The sequence below is a fragment of the Parasteatoda tepidariorum genome, chromosome 9, assembly GCF_982258835.1.
Source record: "Parasteatoda tepidariorum strain Cologne lab strain chromosome 9, Ptep-v5.0, whole genome shotgun sequence".
NCBI classification, from domain to species: Eukaryota; Metazoa; Arthropoda; class Arachnida; order Araneae; family Theridiidae; genus Parasteatoda; species Parasteatoda tepidariorum.
This window is the reverse complement of record NC_141763.1, coordinates 72193384-72200915: the sequence shown is the minus strand read 5'-3', so window position 1 is coordinate 72200915 and position 7532 is coordinate 72193384. Positions and strand designations below refer to the sequence as shown.

Genomic DNA, 7532 nt, shown 5'->3' with positions numbered 1-7532 from the left:
AAATGTCTCTAATGAACCATTAGTGTTACTCTAATTCGACTTTGACTGCAAAACCGTTATCGTGAACGTAATTTTAAAATTAACCATTATCTTATACATAGTTTTAAAATTTAATTAAAAAATAAATTTTTTTTTGTATTATTATCCTTCTGGACTAAATCTTTAATGATTGGTCGAATTCTGTACGATGGATTCGTGGATAAAAAAAATCGCTCACAACTGAGACTAAACTAATCTCGGTGGAAACTTATCACTCTGTTTCGGCTTGTAATTCTCAATCCATTTCATAAGCTTTCTAATAGTTCATTCTTACATCATATTTAGTTGATGTAATAATTAAACTTGATCATTTCTTTTCACCAGAACATGTAATGAAAAACGTCTTATTTACTGACTGTGAAAATGAAAAAGCATTTCCTGGAATTTTCCTTTCCCCGTTGACAGAGATGTTGTTTATAATTGCCCAATTCTGTCATTGATAAATCTGGGAAGACCTTACACGTTTTGATTCACAAAAAAAGTCTTATTTTTTGATTCTCCATTTGATTGCATTTCCTGTCGCATATTTTTTTCGCAGTAAATGAAAATGAATAAAGTTTAATTTTATATGCTCCGATTTAGAAAGCGAATCATCAAAGAATAAAAATGTGAGTGTTTATTTATTTATTTATATTTGAAATTGAGCTGCAATTCTAGAAATCTAAGAAATTTTAAATAACTTCGTTTAGAATTTTGGTAATACATTTTATTTAAATTGATTGATCTCTGTTGGTATACAGACTGATAAAAAAAATAAAATAAAGAAAAAATAAGAGGGAATCAGAAAATCAGGTGAACTTTTTGAACAGCGGTTGTCACTGTACTAGAGAGAAAAAGAAAGCTTATTAATTTTCGGCTATGACTTATTTCTAAATTGGAGTACAATTTATTGTTTTGTTTTATTTTCCAAATTAAATATTTTTTTTCAGATAAAATTCATCTTGATTCAGCATTACAGCATATACAAGGGAGAATTTTTTTGTTGCATTTATATGAATACTTGATCTTGCTTAATTCGAGGGTGGGTAATTCAAATCTAAAATCAGTTTTGCTCCTAAGCCTACAGATTTTTTTGAAACGATATTTTAAATGTATAAGTTTAAAAACGTTATACATAACAGGGGGTGACGTAAATGTTAGAATAAACTTTTAGGGGGAGTTAGGGCATATTATCAGGAGTAGGAAATGTACAAGAACTCATGCCCGGAAATGTTGTCGTACGCCTATAGGGGAGCTCCCTCATAAGGATCTATTCAGAAGCACACTAAGAAATAGATCATAGTAGGAAAGCGCACCAATCAGCGTATGACGATATTTCCGGGAATCGATAAAATAGTTTTAGACTGTTTTATTTCCAAATTTTATTTTTACGTTCATTCAGTTCTTATGTCTCTCTTGGTGTTGGAGGGCTGACTTGGACCGTTAATAACTTCTGACCAATTGCACTAGGGTACTGAAATCCTGAAAGTCGTTTAATTTTTATTTAGTTGGTTCGGAAGAGAAGATTTGAAAAAAACAAATTTCATTTTGATTTAGCATTAGCCATTGCTTTAAATTAAACTGTAGATGATTTTCTTTGGATCGGAGGTGCTGGCGTTTGTCAGGTGTTGAGGTAGCCAAGGCCTGCAAGGGGCTGTTGCGCTGACAATGAAAGAAGATTTTCTTTAGGAGTTAATTGCATATTATTTAATGTTTAAATATATTTTACAAGCTCAATGATCACCGTAGATAGCTGTACTACGTCACCGAATTTTTGTTTCTAAAGTCATCTAAAACCACAAATTTATTTTGTTTATCGGTGAGATTTTCAGACGTGTTTTATTAAATTAAATAAATTAAAATCTCAATAATTGAAAGGGAGAAAAAATTATGTACGAAAAAGCAAAGTTAATGGAGGATAGGTACAAGCTAATTTAGGGAAACCGTAAGAAAAACGCCATGTTATTATTGACGCCTATGATGCCTAATTTTTAGTAACTAGTACTGATACTGTTACGGTTATGCTACGAGATCAAGTTCAATGGATCCCCAAAATAAATTTTTTAAAATTCTTCATGTGCAACATCTTCGTCCACATTACATGCGAGATGTGCCAGTCATCTAAGAAAAGAAGAGCCCGGAAGAAGAGGATGAATCCGTTGCTGAAATACAAGATAAAACACGACATCCGGGATCCTGGATAATCACGCTGACCTCACATCAGGAATTCGAACTTGCAATTTTAACTTCGTGATTCGAATTGATTTAAAATTAAAATTAAATGAATAAAGAAATCGTTTACCTGTCAAATATTTATCTCACATTTAGTGGTATTTTTTTTAAAATTCTTTTTCAATGTTTTTTTATTTTTTTTTATTTTTTAATTTTTTGCTGTGACATTTGAAACCAATAATTTTTCCATCGGTCAGCAATAGGGTCATTCATTTCCATTGCGGGTGATTTGGTAGCTGTTCGTACTAAGGAAATGTTAAAGCTCGCTTGAATTAGAGACATTTTTTAAAAAAAAAATTCAGACAAAAAAATTATCGATTTTTTTATTGTAAATTTAATTACACAAATAGTGAGTGAAAAATTGGAATCTTAAAAAGGGCTATGCCCCTTCATGTATAAAATGTGATGGGGCAAACCCCCTCCCCGGGTTCTATGTTCCCTGCTACCAAGTACTATAACGTAAGGTATAAATAAATAACTTACATGCAAATTCCATTACAACATTTCTTAATTTTATTTCAATAGTAGCCAAGGAATTTTGGACATTTGTTTTAAATATTTATGATTGTAATAGTAGCCAAAGATTTTTGAATATTTGTTTTAAATCTTTATGACTGTAATAGTAGCCAAAGATTTCTGAATATTTGTTTTAAATCTTCATGACTGTAATAGTAGCCAAAGAGTTTTGGATATTTGTTTTAAATCTTTAAGACTGTAATAGTAGGCAAAGATTTTTGGATATTTGTTTTAAGCCTTCATTACTGTAATAGTAGCCAAAGACTTTTGGATATTTGCTTTAAATCCTTATGACTGTAATAGTAGCCAAAGATTTCTGGATATTTGTTTTAAATCTTTATGACTGTAATAGTAGCCAAGATTTTTGGATATTTGCTTTAAATCTTTATGACTGTAATAGTAGCCAAAGATTTTTGGATATTTGTTTTAAATCCTTATGATTGTAATAGTAGCCAAAGATTTTTGGATATTTGTTTAAAATCTTTATGATTGTAATAGTAACCAAAGATTCTACATGACTGTAATAAATCAAGGGATTTTTCTAATTTAAGAGAATGCCCGATATGGTATGACGATAATAATATTTTTCATGCTTAAATAGAGAAGTATAAAAATTTTATAAATAGTTATAATTCCTGCTTCACTCAATTTATAAAACGCCAAAATTATTTTAATATCACTTTTTACGAGAAAACATCGCCAAATATGGCACATCTACAGCAAACAGTGCGATACCGAGTTAGAAGACAATTACAAGATTCGCTGTTTAGAAGAAGACTACTTGCCATGAAAATACAAGTAAGAAAAAATGGCATTGTTGTTGTGGATGAAGGTGAAATTCACGCATTTGCACTTCTTTTTTAATGGGCGTTTCTTCTGTACACATATTCCTTTCACCGATAATGTTGAAAAATGATTGCATTAGGCAACAGGGAAAATATTACAAGAGCAATATCAGTTGTTCTTCAATAAATAAACGTGAAAATAACCTAAAAAATTTCTTAACTCTTCTAGTTTTAAAATAATTGGACTACATTAACCCTTTGATGCAGATAGACATCACTGCTAGTTTTATATATTTTTTTCTGATGGTTTCATTACAAGAAAAACTATACTTTGTATATTTTTTTTATTCATAAAAAAAACTCTAATAGTTACTAAAAAATCTGTTACATCATCAGAATTATATTTGCATCAAAATATAAAATACAAAAAAGTAGTTTGAAAAAATATTTCATTCTTATTTGAAAATTTATCAATAATTTATTTTGTAAATTAGAGAAATTTTAAAGATGAGTAACTGCTTCTGTTAGATCGAAATTGCTGCAAATTTTAAAAATTGTTGTTTGTAAGTGAGCCGGGTTTGGAAAATGTTTCCTTGAAAGTAGAAAAAAAACGCCAGTGTTTTATGTTTCATTTCGTAACCATAAATTATTAAAATGGTAAATATATTTTCACTTATTTTGATCAAAATTAACACAAAATAGTGAAAAAAAATATGAAAAATATGTTTAATAAAAATTCTGCATCAAAGGATTAAGAACTAATAAAATTTATTAGTTAATATTAAGGAAATATTAATTTTAGCAAAAATATGATGCTATTCCTAATTTAAAGACCCAATAGCTAAATTGTCCCCGAAATAAATACTTTTATACTCTTATTTGTATCCTTGAAATAAATCGGTAAGTGATGTAAAATAGGTAATGGTTATTTTTAGAAGCATTTTTTTTCCTGTTAAGGCTTTCGGAGAAATTGGAGCGGCTAATGTTAATAGGAGGTATTATAACAGCCGCTGAACAGCTGACCCAATTTTATGGGTTTACGACTACTAATGTTCAACTCCGCAGCCTTGTAATCTTGAACCCAATGCAGAAGACAAGGGAACTCCTGGATCGAGCATTGGGACAAATTTGCTTTCGTGGAAGACTTTTTGATGGAGCTAATCTGCATTTGCGTTTCATGGAGAGGAAGACGATGAGAACCTCCCACGGTTAGTCTGACGGGAAGGGAACCCTAACTCATGATACGTCTACCACTAAGGATATTTCACGTCAGCACTGTGCTCGGTGCAAGACGGATACGGAATTCGTATCGACTGGGATTCGAACCCGGTTCGCCACATTGGATGGCGAGCGCTCTGTTCCCTGAGCCATCGCGGCTAAATAATAGGGGGTATGTTACAAATCTGCACTTTCGAGAACCCCCCCCCCCCGGAAAAAAAACTGTGCAAAAACTTCTTGGTATCAAATACTAAGCAATTTTCTAGATTGCTTAAAGAAGAGAATCCAAAATTGTGGTGGGAATTAATACAATTTATCCACAATTGACACAGTTTCTTTTTCTAACCCAGTGAGATGATCTGTCTACCACTAAGGATATTTCACGTCAGCATTGTGGTCAGTGCAAGCCGGAGTCGGAATTCGTATCGATTGGGATTCGAACCCGGTTCGTCGCATTTACTTAGCGCCATTTGCAAATACCAGCAAGCCTGCTGGAAATCAAGCGAATTTTTAAGGCAGAGGGTGTGTTTCTTGTTTTTTCAGTAGCATAATCTCTGGCCAAGAACAATATTGCAGCCACACACACATCACAGCCCGTTTTACAAGGAGGACCCATTCATATTTCATCCATCCTCAGATCGTACTTTTGACCTGAACCAGAGAACGATTAGTGTCCAATTCAGTACCCCCAGAGGTATTGATTTGTAATGGGAACTTGAAGGACTGTGTGACCTCGATAAATTTAGCGTGCACTAGTCATCCTTAAATACACGGAAATTTGAGCTCCTGTTCTCACGAACACGAGTCCAACGTCCTACCAACCAGGCTCTTTCAACCCGAGATGTATCTTATAACAGTATAGATAAAAATTGATATATTAAGTTTTCTCTTTAACTCATGAATACTACATACCATATCATTGTTTCAGAAACTAATATTTTTAGGAAAGGAGTTAATTCTTGGAATAAGATGTAGTTCATTTTATCGAAATTCTCAATAACCAAAATATTTTAAAACATTTTTTTGGCAATACATGTAATAATATTATTGATGCATTTTTTAAATTGTTTACTTAAACATAAACATATACTATATCATTACTTGAATTATATATGCTGGGAACATTTTGCAAATTACTCGATTTTTGATAATATAATTTATATTAAACTAAATTTGATACTAATTTTTTATAGTTTTATTAGTAAGGGACCTCTTTTAGTCATTTATCTAGTCATTTATCTAGCTTTAAAACTAGATTAAATGTGCCAGGTGCACTTATACTTTTTTTAAAATAATTTTATTTATTTTTTTCAGAATTTTAAGCATTATCCTTTTTAGGAGGACAATTTTAAATGCGTCAATTGCACATATTTCACAACACTTTTGTTAATTGTTGAATATATTTCATATTTTGGAGTATTTGAAACCCCATTATCTCTTATAGTATAGCAATTCTTAATGTTCCATGTTTTAATATTCCAGAATAATTTTGTTGATTGTTGAAAATATTATTTATTTTGAAGCATTTGAATTTTTATCTTTTTGAGAATGCCAATTCTAAATGCGTCTGTTGTACATCTTCATGACAGTTTGTTAATTGTTGTCAATATTACGTATTTTCAAGTATTTGATTAATTATTATCATTACTAGGTTAGCAATTCTTAACTTTCCATACGTTAATATTCCAGAATAATTTCGTTAATAGTTGAAAGTATTACATATTTTGGAGTATCTGAAGCTTTATTATCTTTTCTAGGATAGATATTCTCAATTTTCTAGACCTGAATATTCCTGAACAATTTTGTTTTTTGCTGACAATTTTGCATAATTTAGAACAGTTGAATTCTATGTTTTTATTGTGGTAAATTGCTTTTTCGCAATTCTATAATTTTTTTTAAATACCGGAAATTCAAAACGGAAAGTTCGCTTGTTTGTGATTCTTTTTAATAGCAAATAAATTATGAGGTGGCTGGATGATTTCATATTTTTTAAGGTAATTATGAGTTTAAGAATTTGTTAATTACAAACATTTAATACAAATGAATTTTACTTAAAACGAATGGCTAAAAATATGTGATTTGGGCAGAATATTTAAGAGTATCGAGAATAATTGAATTGAGAATAATAAAAGTAGAATATTGAGAACGTGTTTGAATGTGTGTTTTGTTTTAAAATTGTCATGTAAATAAAAAGGCAACTTTTATCTTTTAATCTTGATACAAGAGTAATAAATGATCCTTTTAGAGAAATATATTAAAAAATACTGTGTAGATTACATTCATGATGCTTTCCTGTTGTGAAGTAGTTTTTTTCAAGCTTTATAATTTAACAAAATATAATCCAAAAACCTTAGATGATTCTTTTTCCTTTGCACTGCACCAAGAAATGTTTTGAACTTCATGTGTCTGAAAAGAAGGTTTCAATCAAATGAAATAACAGATAAAAATTTTGTGAAAGTACTGAAAAAATTTCAACAGTTATGATTTAATGATTGAATTTTACCTATATGATTTGAAAAGTAAAAAGTATACTAATGCAAGACATTTTTAGTACATATTTTATCAAAAAATAATTAGTTGAAAATATATGATTACTGATTTTTGATTAATTAAATTAATTAGTAACTTACAGTTAATTAAAAAGTAAGATTTTTAATTATTTTTTTAATATTTTTCAGAAGCAATTCAATCGAGATGACTTATGTTTTATTACTTAAATTGTTTTAAACTACTTGAAATATTTTGAGCTTAGCGTTCCAATCA

The 7532-nt window shown here is 30.0% G+C and overlaps 1 long non-coding RNA gene across 15 annotated transcripts in view; it reads right to left on the bottom strand.

The window, feature by feature from the left end:
* Positions 1–6956: 6956 nt before the first annotated feature.
* Positions 6957–7532, bottom strand: part of LOC107447133 (uncharacterized) — a 90093-nt gene continuing 89517 nt past the window's right edge. For all 15 annotated transcript variants that reach the window (XR_015429320.1, XR_015429326.1, XR_015429321.1 and 12 more), the window contains one exon: positions 6957–7175. This is a non-coding gene — a long non-coding RNA (uncharacterized LOC107447133). The remainder of the gene's footprint in view (positions 7176–7532) is intronic.